Below are 16,528 nucleotides of genomic sequence, written 5' to 3'. Positions count from 1 at the left end.
CGTTTCAGGCACTGCCATCTTTTTAAGAACTAAAAACAGGTATTCATGGGAGACCCTATCAAAGGCTTTTTCAAAGTCTAAGGATAAAATTGCTACAGTTTGATTTCTATCCTTAAAATACCATAAAACATCTCTTAAAATATTTAGGGATTCAGCTATAGACCTTCCAGGTACCCCACAAACCTGATTTGGGTGAATTAATTTATGAATAAAAGGTTTAAAACGGACAGCTAATAACTTGGCTAAAACTTTATAATCAACATTTAAAAGTGTGATGGGGCGCCAATTTTTTAGCATATCCTTTTCACCCTTTTTAAAAAGTAATGATACAATCCCCCTCCTCCAGGAAGGGGGAAGTTCATTAACAATAAAAGTTTCTTTATACAATAAAACCATATCATCCTTTAAAATATCCCAAAAAGCTAAATAAAATTCGATGGGTAAACCATCTTCCCCAGGGGCCTTCCTACTAGAAAAACTTTTAAAAACAAATAAAAGTTCATCTAAGTTAAGATCACGGGATAAAACCTCCTGGTCTAAAACATCTAGCTTAAAATCAAGGGAATTAAGAACATGTTCTAAAAAGGATGGATTAAGATCTTTCTTATTAAAAAGAAGCTGGTAGAAGTTAAAAACTGCATCTAACATGCCTTTTGGAGTGGATTCACCCTCAAGGTTTTGGATGATATCCCTCCTATTCATCACTTTTTTAAAAAAGAAACGGGAACATTTCTCGCCCTCCTCCAGGTGCTGCACATGTGAGTTAAAAATGATTTGTTTCCCTTTCTTTTCTATGGCATGTTTTATTTCAGTTTTAAGGTTTAAAATATCATTTTCTACATCCATACCAGCTTCTTTCAATTTAAAAAGTACATTTAAACGCATGTTAAGAACATAAAACCACTGTTTTTCCATTTTTGCCTTCTTCTTACCTGCTTTGATAAAAAAAAATCTGATTTTAGATTTGGTGCCCTCCCACCAGTGCAGCATAGGCTCGTGGGGTTTTCTTTGTGATTGCCAGCATTGGTAGGTCCGCACAAACTCCTCTTTTATCTCAGGGTCCTCTAGGAGTGTGGTGTTTAATCTCCAGAGGCCCCTTTTTGCTTTTTGCTCCCCCTCTAGCTCCAGGCCCACCAAGAGGAGCTTATGATCAGAGAAGATATTCTGCTCGAGCGTGCATTTCAGGGGTTTAAAAGCTCTAGAGGAAAAAATAAAATCGATTCTGGAGCTCACTCTTCCATTGGACCATGTGGCGCCTGGGTCCTCCGGCAAGAGATCCTTCCAGCAATCTTTCAAATTAAAATCATCAATAAAATTTTTAAGCAGGTAAGAAGTGCGGTCTTTACGATTAATATCCCCACCCTGCCGGTGTTCCCCATCACGTATGCAGTTAAAATCACCTCCCACCAGCAGGGGGGAAGACCCAACACAAAACAGTGGTAAAATTTCAAATAGTTCTGCCCGCTCCTGTTTATCAGGAGGGGCATACACATTTAAAACACGAATTAAAAGTCCATTAAAATATAGATGAATTAAAAGAGCTCTGCCAGGCACAATCTCAGTTACTGTATGAATAGAAAAGGACTGGCCTCGGCAGAGCAGCCCAACACCCACAGAACGACAGTCATTTGCACCGGACCATATGGATGGGCCCAGCTTCCAGTCTTCTTTTAAGTCTTTATAGTCCATTTTACTAGGGATTCCACATTCTTGTAGCAGGCAAAGGTCAAAGTCACATGTCTCTAGATAAGAAAATAAAGCAGCCCTGCGATCAGGGCTCTTTAAGGACCTCACATTGAGTGAGGCAATTTTTACAGGGATAGGCATAGTTTATGGAGAGTCCGTGCTTGGAGAATCAAAGTCAATAATAAGCTGCGTACCGTCATCCCCCGCCTGCGGGGTCATCAGCTCCTTGATGTTCTGAGGGTCGGAGCTTGAGATCGATGATGCCCCGACCCTGAGCTCGCTCTCGTCCGAACTACGGCACGCCGCTTTCCTTTGAATGTCTTCCTCTTCTTCTTCTCTTTGTCTTTTAAATGTCACACTGCTGTCCATATCCTCTGTGTTGCTCTCACTCGATGTAATCTCTGGCCCCCGGCTGATGGATCTGCGTCTTCTTTCATCATTTGACGACTGGAACTGCTGCACAGGGGCCTGTGAGGCCTCTTTTCCGGAACCTTTGCCGCTACCTTGGGAAGTTTTCATCGCTTGTTCCCCAGCAAGCGTTGCTGAGGACTGTTGCTCCAACTTCCCCATCGATCGACGATGGCCAGTTTTACCCACCGGGTCCACTGCTGGCGGGGCAGCAAACCCTGGTTTGGCGCCACTTGTCTTCTTGGCCCTGTCCTGTATAGGCGGAGTAACAGGACCGGGCTCAGACCTGGCCACCTGGCTCCCCTTCCGGCGGGCTTTCACCGGGGCCTCTTCGTCCGGAGCAGGGCGACCCTGGGCCAAGCCAGTACCTGGCTTATGCTGCAATTTTGGGTCCACTTTTGCCCCCACCGAGGCCCGTCGGCTGCCACCCGCCACAGGTGAGCCCCCTTCAGAAGTTTCGGCGGGCTCTTGAGCCAGGTAGGAAGTCGATCGACGTCTTTCAATTTCCCGGGCAGTAAACTCGATCACCCGCCCGGGCTTCGTGGAATCCCCATGGCCTCCCCCTAGCACTACCACCGGTGGGCCCCCCGATGGAGCACCAGAGGTCTTGGGCCTGGACCCATCAGTACCTGCCATCTGGGGTTTGGGCATCTTAAAAAAGGACGTCTTTTGTCCTGTCCCCTCTTTGGGTGGGCCCAGCCTTGACCCACCCATCGTAGTTTTTGCTTTATGGGGACAGGAATTAAAATCGTGATTTTCCTCTCCGCAGAGGTTGCACCTTATTGTATGGCTACATCTTGAGGCTATGTGACCTTCTTGGCCACACCTATTGCAGCGAATCACACGCTCCGCGCCGCAGGTCTCCTGGGTGTGGCCAAACCTCAAGCAATTTCGGCAATACATAGGCATTTGAGGATAGAACAGGAAGCCCCGAACTCTCCCGATGGCAAAATTTGGGGGCGGATGGCAAAGACCCCCAATACCACCGGGATCCTTACGGAGCTTGACCCAGAACTTCCTCTTGCCGTTCCAGAACCGCACGGAGTTCAAGATTTTGTTTGCGAATCGCACCTCTTCGCAGTATCGCCGAAGAAAAGTGGCTATATCCTCCGTGGTCACATGAGGGCTGTGCATAGCCACCACCAACGGTATATGTTCCTCACCATAGAGGAACTGGAACGAAAGACCGTCGAGTCGATCGTCCCTCTGGTCCGCACCAGACAAGGTTGCATAGATGTTATCGCAACACGCCGTGGCCGTGAAGGTGACGGTATACAGGCCACGGCTTTCCTGGTCATTTAGACACAGGATGTCCTCCCTATTGAGGCGGAAGTAGTCAAGAAGAATCACCTCCGCAATGAAGCGGAGGTTCTTCAACTGACGATGGCTCTCCGACACCTCTATGCGGATGGTATTTCGCATCGACATTTCCCCAGAGGGGAAAGCCCAGGAGAACGGCATCTTCCACACCCAGGGACTAAGCCCCTTCCCCAATAGCAGCAGGGGCTCGGAATCCCGCTATAAAAGCGGAACCCTTACCCAAGGCAGAGGTCGGGGGTACCCTAGGTGCTTCCGAAGCTACAGGTAACGCTCAACGTACCGAAAATGCCTTCTGAGACACAAGGTCCCAGAGACAGGGGGATCGCAACCCGTTGTCCGTGGACTAAGCCCGCTCCCCAATAGCAGCAAGGGGGTGAAGTCCCTCCGTAAGGAGAGACAATCCCCCAAGGCCGAGAAGCGGGGTACCACAGACACCTTCCGACCAGACCAAATGCAGATACTACACTTGATCTTAGCCAAAAGGCCGAGAAGCGATAACCGTGAAAGGGGCGGGCCCAACAAGGTCCCCTTCATGGGCACTATCACTGCTTGCTGTCAGGGAGGCTGCCAGACAATTTTCCATGCACACTCTGGGCTGGGGGGCAGTCAACCACCAGTACACACAGCAGAACCTAAACCCATACCATTATTGCTAAGCAGCAAGACAGGGGCCCATTGCACTCCCACGGGGCCTTTTTAAATGCAATCCATAACCCGGATTTGCCAGGAACCCTTCTTACTCCTCCTACTTGCATGTGACACTGGGCTTAGGATCTGCATAGGAAACACACACACAAGCACACACCTACCTTTGTTGCCTGCAGATGCCTCCTTGGCTGTCCCCAAACGGTATCAAACCAACACCCACGGGAAGCTGTAAGCATAGAGGACATGCCTGCACCCCATTGGACTTACCTGTGTGGGTTAAATCCGGGTTATTTGACAACCTATGGCGGTGATGGTTCTGCTCAGGCAGAGCAGTGCTGATGCTCCTCATAAAGCTGTCGCTGCTGTGAAGGTTCTAGGTGACATCACAAATCCCTATGGTTACATACACAACAAAGCTGGGTTGTTGTTGTTTACACTCTGCAAGGCCTGTGGAAGTGAGTGACATCATAGCACTGTAGTTCTGAGGGTTCTAGATGGATGCAACAATCTCCTGTTGCTTCTATGAAGGCCATAATAGACGACATCACCAAACAGCTCCATAGTCACATACACAGCAAAGGAGAGATGTTGTTTACACCTAGTGATGTCAGTGGTATTGAGTGACATCACAGCACAGTGCTAAGGCTCCTGGGCCTGGACACAGCAGCGGCTGCAATATCTCAACGGAGAATACGTTTATATATATGTGTGTGTGTGCGCGTATATATATATATATATATATATATATATATATATTTCTCCGCCGAAATCACTTTTAAACCCATTTCCACCTTTTTTTCCCTTCTCTTCCTCTTACTTTTTTTTCACGTTTTTTTACGTTTTTCTCCTTTTCGCCTCTTTTCTGGGCGTATTATTCTTCTTTTTCTTCTTTTTTTTCGTCTAATGCATACCCAATCAGTGCAGCAATGCTTATTCAATACCGCCAGCAGATGGAGACACTGGGGGATAATTTTCTAAGGATTTATACTGATTTTTCCAGTCTGAATTTGTCGCACAGAAAGTTGCAGGCCAAATATGTGTGACATTTCTGCGACTTTAGCTTCTAGAGCATTTTTACAACATTATACATAGGTGCTGAATACATAAAAAGCGACTGTTCAGCGACAGACAAGTCGCATCGGCTGAAAGTAGGCCAGAATGTCAGTCCATGTTGGAGCAGGTTTAGATACAGTCTAAAGTATAGATCTCAAAGTCTGTGCACAGAATTTAGCAAGGGCCTCGCACCTTCTGATGCATCAGGTAGGTGCACAATAGCATAGCCTAACCCTCTGTACTTTGGTCTATATTGATGCGGGACATAGACAGCCAGCTGATGACCAATCCATTAGTGCAATGGATGGCTGGAAGCATTTGTCTTTGCCTTTGCAATACCACAGAAGCAATGCATGGTCAATGTACAGCAATGACACACCTGTGTGAACAGCCAGGAGACCCCCCCCCCCCCCCCCCCCATGTTATGTTACATAGTTACATAGTTAGTACGGTCGAAAAAAGACATATGTCCATCAAGTTCAACCAGGGAATTAAGGGGTAGGGGTGTGGCGCGATATTGGGGAAGGGATGAGATTTTATATTTCTTCATAAGCATTAATCTTATTTTGTCAATTAGGAACATTCAGCACCCACCCGCTATCAAGGCAGCTGCCTATCATGTCATGCCCTACCTGCACAGGTGTGCTGGCTACTCAAATGATCCAATTAAGGAGGCCATTTAGTCAGCAGCAGCAGAAGTCCTGTGCCTGGACGCTCCAACAGGGGCCAGACACAAGCAGAAGCAGAAGCAGCAGAAGCAGCAGCAGCAGCACCACCTTTTGTTTTTTGGCTGCAGCAGCAAGGCCCACAGGGCTGGCTAGCTGGCTAGCCAGCAAGCAGGTAGCAATGAAAGTAGGAATCTTTCTTTTTAACCCTGTAAGGGGGTGGTGCACTGTACCCGAAGATACTGCCATATCGGGTCAATGCATAGGGCGACGGAAGCAAGCTTCGAAATCGGCCCCCGTTCTCAAAAATCCATTTAATATATGGTCCCCAGATAGGGGACGTATCAGATATTAAACTGATAAGAACAGATACTACACTTGATCTTAGCCAAAAGGCCGAGAAGCGATAACCGTGAAAGGGGCGGGCCCAACAAGGTCCCCTTCATGGGCACTATCACTGCTTGCTGTCAGGGAGGCTGCCAGACAATTTTCCATGCACACTCTGGGCTGGGGGGCAGTCAACCACCAGTACACACAGCAGAACCTAAACCCATACCATTATTGCTAAGCAGCAAGACAGGGGCCCATTGCACTCCCACGGGGCCTTTTTAAATGCAATCCATAACCCGGATTTGCCAGGAACCCTTCTTACTCCTCCTACTTGCATGTGACACTGGGCTTAGGATCTGCATAGGAAACACACACACAAGCACACACCTACCTTTGTTGCCTGCAGATGCCTCCTTGGCTGTCCCCAAACGGTATCAAACCAACACCCACGGGAAGCTGTAAGCATAGAGGACATGCCTGCACCCCATTGGACTTACCTGTGTGGGTTAAATCCGGGTTATTTGACAACCTATGGCGGTGATGGTTCTGCTCAGGCAGAGCAGTGCTGATGCTCCTCATAAAGCTGTCGCTGCTGTGAAGGTTCTAGGTGACATCACAAATCCCTATGGTTACATACACAACAAAGCTGGGTTGTTGTTGTTTACACTCTGCAAGGCCTGTGGAAGTGAGTGACATCATAGCACTGTAGTTCTGAGGGTTCTAGATGGATGCAACAATCTCCTGTTGCTTCTATGAAGGCCATAATAGACGACATCACCAAACAGCTCCATAGTCACATACACAGCAAAGGAGAGATGTTGTTTACACCTAGTGATGTCAGTGGTATTGAGTGACATCACAGCACAGTGCTAAGGCTCCTGGGCCTGGACACAGCAGCGGCTGCAATATCTCAACGGAGAATACGTTTATATATATGTGTGTGTGTGCGCGTATATATATATATATATATATATATATATATATATATATATATATATTTCTCCGCCGAAATCACTTTTAAACCCATTTCCACCTTTTTTTCCCTTCTCTTCCTCTTACTTTTTTTTCAAGTTTTTTTACGTTTTTCTCCTTTTCGCCTCTTTTCTGGGCGTATTTTTCTTCTTTTTCTTCTTTTTTTTCGTCTAATGCATACCCCATCAGTGCAGCAATGCTTATTCAATACCGCCAGCAGATGGAGACACTGGGGGATAATTTTCTAAGGATTTATACTGATTTTTCCTGTCTGAATTTGTCGCACAGAAAGTTGCAGGCCAAATATGTGTGACATTTCTGCGACTTTAGCTTCTAGAGCATTTTTACAACATTATACATAGGTGCTGAATACATAAAAAGCGACTGTTCAGCGACAGACAAGTCGCATCGGCTGAAAGTAGGCCAGAATGTCAGTCCATGTTGGAGCAGGTTTAGATACAGTCTAAAGTATAGATCTCAAAGTCTGTGCACAGAATTTAGCAAGGGCCTCGCACCTTCTGATGCATCAGGTAGGTGCACAATAGCATAGCCTAACCCTCTGTACTTTGGTCTATATTGATGCGGGACATAGACAGCCAGCTGATGACCAATCCATTAGTGCAATGGATGGCTGGAAGCATTTGTCTTTGCCTTTGCAATACCACAGAAGCAATGCATGGTCAATGTACAGCAATGACACACCTGTGTGAACAGCCAGGAGACCCCCCCCCCCCCCCATGTTATGTTACATAGTTACATAGTTAGTACGGTCGAAAAAAGACATATGTCCATCAAGTTCAACCAGGGAATTAAGGGGTAGGGGTGTGGCGCGATATTGGGGAAGGGATGAGATTTTATATTTCTTCATAAGCATTAATCTTATTTTGTCAATTAGGAACATTCAGCACCCACCCGCTATCAAGGCAGCTGCCTATCATGTCATGCCCTACCTGCACAGGTGTGCTGGCTACTCAAATGATCCAATTAAGGAGGCCATTTAGTCAGCAGCAGCAGAAGTCCTGTGCCTGGACGCTCCAACAGGGGCCAGACACAAGCAGAAGCAGAAGCAGCAGAAGCAGCAGCAGCACCACCTTTTGTTTTTTGGCTGCAGCAGCAAGGCCCACAGGGCTGGCTAGCTGGCTAGCCAGCAAGCAGGTAGCAATGAAAGTAGGAATCTTTCTTTTTAACCCTGTAAGGGGGTGGTGCACTGTACCCGAAGATACTGCCATATCGGGTCAATGCATAGGGCGACGGAAGCAAGCTTCGAAATCGGCCCCCGTTCTCAAAAATCCATTTAATATATGGTCCCCAGATAGGGGACGTATCAGATATTAAACTGATAAGAACAGATACTACACTTGATCTTAGCCAAAAGGCCGAGAAGCGATAACCGTGAAAGGGGCGGGCCCAACAAGGTCCCCTTCATGGGCACTATCACTGCTTGCTGTCAGGGAGGCTGCCAGACAATTTTCCATGCACACTCTGGGCTGGGGGGCAGTCAACCACCAGTACACACAGCAGAACCTAAACCCATACCATTATTGCTAAGCAGCAAGACAGGGGCCCATTGCACTCCCACGGGGCCTTTTTAAATGCAATCCATAACCCGGATTTGCCAGGAACCCTTCTTACTCCTCCTACTTGCATGTGACACTGGGCTTAGGATCTGCATAGGAAACACACACACAAGCACACACCTACCTTTGTTGCCTGCAGATGCCTCCTTGGCTGTCCCCAAACGGTATCAAACCAACACCCACGGGAAGCTGTAAGCATAGAGGACATGCCTGCACCCCATTGGACTTACCTGTGTGGGTTAAATCCGGGTTATTTGACAACCTATGGCGGTGATGGTTCTGCTCAGGCAGAGCAGTGCTGATGCTCCTCATAAAGCTGTCGCTGCTGTGAAGGTTCTAGGTGACATCACAAATCCCTATGGTTACATACACAACAAAGCTGGGTTGTTGTTGTTTACACTCTGCAAGGCCTGTGGAAGTGAGTGACATCATAGCACTGTAGTTCTGAGGGTTCTAGATGGATGCAACAATCTCCTGTTGCTTCTATGAAGGCCATAATAGACGACATCACCAAACAGCTCCATAGTCACATACACAGCAAAGGAGAGATGTTGTTTACACCTAGTGATGTCAGTGGTATTGAGTGACATCACAGCACAGTGCTAAGGCTCCTGGGCCTGGACACAGCAGCGGCTGCAATATCTCAACGGAGAATACGTTTATATATATGTGTGTGTGTGCGCGTATATATATATATATATATATATATATATATATATATATATATTTCTCCGCCGAAATCACTTTTAAACCCATTTCCACCTTTTTTTCCCTTCTCTTCCTCTTACTTTTTTTTCACGTTTTTTTACGTTTTTCTCCTTTTCGCCTCTTTTCTGGGCGTATTATTCTTCTTTTTCTTCTTTTTTTTCGTCTAATGCATACCCCATCAGTGCAGCAATGCTTATTCAATACCGCCAGCAGATGGAGACACTGGGGGATAATTTTCTAAGGATTTATACTGATTTTTCCTGTCTGAATTTGTCGCACAGAAAGTTGCAGGCCAAATATGTGTGACATTTCTGCGACTTTAGCTTCTAGAGCATTTTTACAACATTATACATAGGTGCTGAATACATAAAAAGCGACTGTTCAGCGACAGACAAGTCGCATCGGCTGAAAGTAGGCCAGAATGTCAGTCCATGTTGGAGCAGGTTTAGATACAGTCTAAAGTATAGATCTCAAAGTCTGTGCACAGAATTTAGCAAGGGCCTCGCACCTTCTGATGCATCAGGTAGGTGCACAATAGCATAGCCTAACCCTCTGTACTTTGGTCTATATTGATGCGGGACATAGACAGCCAGCTGATGACCAATCCATTAGTGCAATGGATGGCTGGAAGCATTTGTCTTTGCCTTTGCAATACCACAGAAGCAATGCATGGTCAATGTACAGCAATGACACACCTGTGTGAACAGCCAGGAGACCCCCCCCCCCCCCCCATGTTATGTTACATAGTTACATAGTTAGTACGGTCGAAAAAAGACATATGTCCATCAAGTTCAACCAGGGAATTAAGGGGTAGGGGTGTGGCGCGATATTGGGGAAGGGATGAGATTTTATATTTCTTCATAAGCATTAATCTTATTTTGTCAATTAGGAACATTCAGCACCCACCCGCTATCAAGGCAGCTGCCTATCATGTCATGCCCTACCTGCACAGGTGTGCTGGCTACTCAAATGATCCAATTAAGGAGGCCATTTAGTCAGCAGCAGCAGAAGTCCTGTGCCTGGACGCTCCAACAGGGGCCAGACACAAGCAGAAGCAGAAGCAGCAGAAGCAGCAGCAGCAGCACCACCTTTTGTTTTTTGGCTGCAGCAGCAAGGCCCACAGGGCTGGCTAGCTGGCTAGCCAGCAAGCAGGTAGCAATGAAAGTAGGAATCTTTCTTTTTAACCCTGTAAGGGGGTGGTGCACTGTACCCGAAGATACTGCCATATCGGGTCAATGCATAGGGCGACGGAAGCAAGCTTCGAAATCGGCCCCCGTTCTCAAAAATCCATTTAATATATGGTCCCCAGATAGGGGACGTATCAGATATTAAACTGATAAGAACAGATACTACACTTGATCTTAGCCAAAAGGCCGAGAAGCGATAACCGTGAAAGGGGCGGGCCCAACAAGGTCCCCTTCATGGGCACTATCACTGCTTGCTGTCAGGGAGGCTGCCAGACAATTTTCCATGCACACTCTGGGCTGGGGGGCAGTCAACCACCAGTACACACAGCAGAACCTAAACCCATACCATTATTGCTAAGCAGCAAGACAGGGGCCCATTGCACTCCCACGGGGCCTTTTTAAATGCAATCCATAACCCGGATTTGCCAGGAACCCTTCTTACTCCTCCTACTTGCATGTGACACTGGGCTTAGGATCTGCATAGGAAACACACACACAAGCACACACCTACCTTTGTTGCCTGCAGATGCCTCCTTGGCTGTCCCCAAACGGTATCAAACCAACACCCACGGGAAGCTGTAAGCATAGAGGACATGCCTGCACCCCATTGGACTTACCTGTGTGGGTTAAATCCGGGTTATTTGACAACCTATGGCGGTGATGGTTCTGCTCAGGCAGAGCAGTGCTGATGCTCCTCATAAAGCTGTCGCTGCTGTGAAGGTTCTAGGTGACATCACAAATCCCTATGGTTACATACACAACAAAGCTGGGTTGTTGTTGTTTACACTCTGCAAGGCCTGTGGAAGTGAGTGACATCATAGCACTGTAGTTCTGAGGGTTCTAGATGGATGCAACAATCTCCTGTTGCTTCTATGAAGGCCATAATAGACGACATCACCAAACAGCTCCATAGTCACATACACAGCAAAGGAGAGATGTTGTTTACACCTAGTGATGTCAGTGGTATTGAGTGACATCACAGCACAGTGCTAAGGCTCCTGGGCCTGGACACAGCAGCGGCTGCAATATCTCAACGGAGAATACGTTTATATATATGTGTGTGTGTGCGCGTATATATATATATATATATATATATATATATATATATATATATTTCTCCGCCGAAATCACTTTTAAACCCATTTCCACCTTTTTTTCCCTTCTCTTCCTCTTACTTTTTTTTCACGTTTTTTTACGTTTTTCTCCTTTTCGCCTCTTTTCTGGGCGTATTATTCTTCTTTTTCTTCTTTTTTTTCGTCTAATGCATACCCCATCAGTGCAGCAATGCTTATTCAATACCGCCAGCAGATGGAGACACTGGGGGATAATTTTCTAAGGATTTATACTGATTTTTCCTGTCTGAATTTGTCGCACAGAAAGTTGCAGGCCAAATATGTGTGACATTTCTGCGACTTTAGCTTCTAGAGCATTTTTACAACATTATACATAGGTGCTGAATACATAAAAAGCGACTGTTCAGCGACAGACAAGTCGCATCGGCTGAAAGTAGGCCAGAATGTCAGTCCATGTTGGAGCAGGTTTAGATACAGTCTAAAGTATAGATCTCAAAGTCTGTGCACAGAATTTAGCAAGGGCCTCGCACCTTCTGATGCATCAGGTAGGTGCACAATAGCATAGCCTAACCCTCTGTACTTTGGTCTATATTGATGCGGGACATAGACAGCCAGCTGATGACCAATCCATTAGTGCAATGGATGGCTGGAAGCATTTGTCTTTGCCTTTGCAATACCACAGAAGCAATGCATGGTCAATGTACAGCAATGACACACCTGTGTGAACAGCCAGGAGACCCCCCCCCCCCCCCCCCCATGTTATGTTACATAGTTACATAGTTAGTACGGTCGAAAAAAGACATATGTCCATCAAGTTCAACCAGGGAATTAAGGGGTAGGGGTGTGGCGCGATATTGGGGAAGGGATGAGATTTTATATTTCTTCATAAGCATTAATCTTATTTTGTCAATTAGGAACATTCAGCACCCACCCGCTATCAAGGCAGCTGCCTATCATGTCATGCCCTACCTGCACAGGTGTGCTGGCTACTCAAATGATCCAATTAAGGAGGCCATTTAGTCAGCAGCAGCAGAAGTCCTGTGCCTGGACGCTCCAACAGGGGCCAGACACAAGCAGAAGCAGAAGCAGCAGAAGCAGCAGCAGCAGCACCACCTTTTGTTTTTTGGCTGCAGCAGCAAGGCCCACAGGGCTGGCTAGCTGGCTAGCCAGCAAGCAGGTAGCAATGAAAGTAGGAATCTTTCTTTTTAACCCTGTAAGGGGGTGGTGCACTGTACCCGAAGATACTGCCATATCGGGTCAATGCATAGGGCGACGGAAGCAAGCTTCGAAATCGGCCCCCGTTCTCAAAAATCCATTTAATATATGGTCCCCAGATAGGGGACGTATCAGATATTAAACTGATAAGAACAGATACTACACTTGATCTTAGCCAAAAGGCCGAGAAGCGATAACCGTGAAAGGGGCGGGCCCAACAAGGTCCCCTTCATGGGCACTATCACTGCTTGCTGTCAGGGAGGCTGCCAGACAATTTTCCATGCACACTCTGGGCTGGGGGGCAGTCAACCACCAGTACACACAGCAGAACCTAAACCCATACCATTATTGCTAAGCAGCAAGACAGGGGCCCATTGCACTCCCACGGGGCCTTTTTAAATGCAATCCATAACCCGGATTTGCCAGGAACCCTTCTTACTCCTCCTACTTGCATGTGACACTGGGCTTAGGATCTGCATAGGAAACACACACACAAGCACACACCTACCTTTGTTGCCTGCAGATGCCTCCTTGGCTGTCCCCAAACGGTATCAAACCAACACCCACGGGAAGCTGTAAGCATAGAGGACATGCCTGCACCCCATTGGACTTACCTGTGTGGGTTAAATCCGGGTTATTTGACAACCTATGGCGGTGATGGTTCTGCTCAGGCAGAGCAGTGCTGATGCTCCTCATAAAGCTGTCGCTGCTGTGAAGGTTCTAGGTGACATCACAAATCCCTATGGTTACATACACAACAAAGCTGGGTTGTTGTTGTTTACACTCTGCAAGGCCTGTGGAAGTGAGTGACATCATAGCACTGTAGTTCTGAGGGTTCTAGATGGATGCAACAATCTCCTGTTGCTTCTATGAAGGCCATAATAGACGACATCACCAAACAGCTCCATAGTCACATACACAGCAAAGGAGAGATGTTGTTTACACCTAGTGATGTCAGTGGTATTGAGTGACATCACAGCACAGTGCTAAGGCTCCTGGGCCTGGACACAGCAGCGGCTGCAATATCTCAACGGAGAATACGTTTATATATATGTGTGTGTGTGCGCGTATATATATATATATATATATATATATATATATATATATATATATATATATATTTCTCCGCCGAAATCACTTTTAAACCCATTTCCACCTTTTTTTCCCTTCTCTTCCTCTTACTTTTTTTTCACGTTTTTTTACGTTTTTCTCCTTTTCGCCTCTTTTCTGGGCGTATTATTCTTCTTTTTCTTCTTTTTTTTCGTCTAATGCATACCCCATCAGTGCAGCAATGCTTATTCAATACCGCCAGCAGATGGAGACACTGGGGGATAATTTTCTAAGGATTTATACTGATTTTTCCTGTCTGAATTTGTCGCACAGAAAGTTGCAGGCCAAATATGTGTGACATTTCTGCGACTTTAGCTTCTAGAGCATTTTTACAACATTATACATAGGTGCTGAATACATAAAAAGCGACTGTTCAGCGACAGACAAGTCGCATCGGCTGAAAGTAGGCCAGAATGTCAGTCCATGTTGGAGCAGGTTTAGATACAGTCTAAAGTATAGATCTCAAAGTCTGTGCACAGAATTTAGCAAGGGCCTCGCACCTTCTGATGCATCAGGTAGGTGCACAATAGCATAGCCTAACCCTCTGTACTTTGGTCTATATTGATGCGGGACATAGACAGCCAGCTGATGACCAATCCATTAGTGCAATGGATGGCTGGAAGCATTTGTCTTTGCCTTTGCAATACCACAGAAGCAATGCATGGTCAATGTACAGCAATGACACACCTGTGTGAACAGCCAGGAGACCCCCCCCCCCCCCCCATGTTATGTTACATAGTTACATAGTTAGTACGGTCGAAAAAAGACATATGTCCATCAAGTTCAACCAGGGAATTAAGGGGTAGGGGTGTGGCGCGATATTGGGGAAGGGATGAGATTTTATATTTCTTCATAAGCATTAATCTTATTTTGTCAATTAGGAACATTCAGCACCCACCCGCTATCAAGGCAGCTGCCTATCATGTCATGCCCTACCTGCACAGGTGTGCTGGCTACTCAAATGATCCAATTAAGGAGGCCATTTAGTCAGCAGCAGCAGAAGTCCTGTGCCTGGACGCTCCAACAGGGGCCAGACACAAGCAGAAGCAGAAGCAGCAGAAGCAGCAGCAGCAGCACCACCTTTTGTTTTTTGGCTGCAGCAGCAAGGCCCACAGGGCTGGCTAGCTGGCTAGCCAGCAAGCAGGTAGCAATGAAAGTAGGAATCTTTCTTTTTAACCCTGTAAGGGGGTGGTGCACTGTACCCGAAGATACTGCCATATCGGGTCAATGCATAGGGCGACGGAAGCAAGCTTCGAAATCGGCCCCCGTTCTCAAAAATCCATTTAATATATGGTCCCCAGATAGGGGACGTATCAGATATTAAACTGATAAGAACAGATACTACACTTGATCTTAGCCAAAAGGCCGAGAAGCGATAACCGTGAAAGGGGCGGGCCCAACAAGGTCCCCTTCATGGGCACTATCACTGCTTGCTGTCAGGGAGGCTGCCAGACAATTTTCCATGCACACTCTGGGCTGGGGGGCAGTCAACCACCAGTACACACAGCAGAACCTAAACCCATACCATTATTGCTAAGCAGCAAGACAGGGGCCCATTGCACTCCCACGGGGCCTTTTTAAATGCAATCCATAACCCGGATTTGCCAGGAACCCTTCTTACTCCTCCTACTTGCATGTGACACTGGGCTTAGGATCTGCATAGGAAACACACACACAAGCACACACCTACCTTTGTTGCCTGCAGATGCCTCCTTGGCTGTCCCCAAACGGTATCAAACCAACACCCACGGGAAGCTGTAAGCATAGAGGACATGCCTGCACCCCATTGGACTTACCTGTGTGGGTTAAATCCGGGTTATTTGACAACCTATGGCGGTGATGGTTCTGCTCAAGCAGAGCAGTGCTGATGCTCCTCATAAAGCTGTCGCTGCTGTGAAGGTTCTAGGTGACATCACAAATCCCTATGGTTACATACACAACAAAGCTGGGTTGTTGTTGTTTACACTCTGCAAGGCCTGTGGAAGTGAGTGACATCATAGCACTGTAGTTCTGAGGGTTCTAGATGGATGCAACAATCTCCTGTTGCTTCTATGAAGGCCATAATAGACGACATCACCAAACAGCTCCATAGTCACATACACAGCAAAGGAGAGATGTTGTTTACACCTAGTGATGTCAGTGGTATTGAGTGACATCACAGCACAGTGCTAAGGCTCCTGGGCCTGGACACAGCAGCGGCTGCAATATCTCAACGGAGAATACGTTTATATATATGTGTGTGTGTGCGCGTATATATATATATATATATATATATATATATATATATATATATTTCTCCGCCGAAATCACTTTTAAACCCATTTCCACCTTTTTTTCCCTTCTCTTCCTCTTACTTTCTTTTCACGTTTTTTTACGTTTTTCTCCTTTTCGCCTCTTTTCTGGGCGTATTATTCTTCTTTTTCTTCTTTTTTTTCGTCTAATGCATACCCCATCAGTGCAGCAATGCTTATTCAATACCGCCAGCAGATGGAGACACTGGGGGATAATTTTCTAAGGATTTATACTGATTTTTCCTGTCTGAATTTGTCGCACAGAAAGTTGCAGGCCAAATATGT

At 46.5% G+C, this 16,528-nt stretch overlaps 5 non-coding genes and 1 pseudogene across 5 annotated transcripts; all 6 read right to left on the bottom strand.

The window, feature by feature from the left end:
- Positions 1 to 3,692: 3,692 nt before the first annotated feature.
- On the bottom strand, positions 3,693 to 3,910 carry LOC130343496 (U2 spliceosomal RNA; annotated as a pseudogene).
- A 2,087-nt stretch (positions 3,911 to 5,997) lies between these two features.
- LOC130343543 (U2 spliceosomal RNA) lies at positions 5,998 to 6,188 on the bottom strand. The gene has a single exon (XR_008882843.1). It is a non-coding gene; the product is annotated as a U2 spliceosomal RNA (small nuclear RNA).
- A 2,091-nt stretch (positions 6,189 to 8,279) lies between these two features.
- LOC130343540 (U2 spliceosomal RNA) lies at positions 8,280 to 8,470 on the bottom strand. Its single transcript, XR_008882841.1, has one exon. It is a non-coding gene; the product is annotated as a U2 spliceosomal RNA (small nuclear RNA).
- Positions 8,471 to 10,561: 2,091 nt separating this feature from the next.
- Positions 10,562 to 10,752, bottom strand: LOC130343539 (U2 spliceosomal RNA). The gene has a single exon (XR_008882840.1). It is a non-coding gene; the product is annotated as a U2 spliceosomal RNA (small nuclear RNA).
- Positions 10,753 to 12,846: 2,094 nt separating this feature from the next.
- On the bottom strand, positions 12,847 to 13,037 carry LOC130343538 (U2 spliceosomal RNA). The gene has a single exon (XR_008882839.1). It is a non-coding gene; the product is annotated as a U2 spliceosomal RNA (small nuclear RNA).
- A 2,101-nt stretch (positions 13,038 to 15,138) lies between these two features.
- On the bottom strand, positions 15,139 to 15,329 carry LOC130343537 (U2 spliceosomal RNA). Its single transcript, XR_008882838.1, has one exon. It is a non-coding gene; the product is annotated as a U2 spliceosomal RNA (small nuclear RNA).
- Positions 15,330 to 16,528: the final 1,199 nt, after the last annotated feature.

This window comes from Hyla sarda, unplaced genomic scaffold (genome assembly GCF_029499605.1).
Source record: "Hyla sarda isolate aHylSar1 unplaced genomic scaffold, aHylSar1.hap1 scaffold_685, whole genome shotgun sequence".
Lineage (NCBI taxonomy): Eukaryota > Metazoa > Chordata > Amphibia > Anura > Hylidae > Hyla > Hyla sarda.
This window is presented reverse-complemented; position numbering and strand designations above follow the sequence as displayed.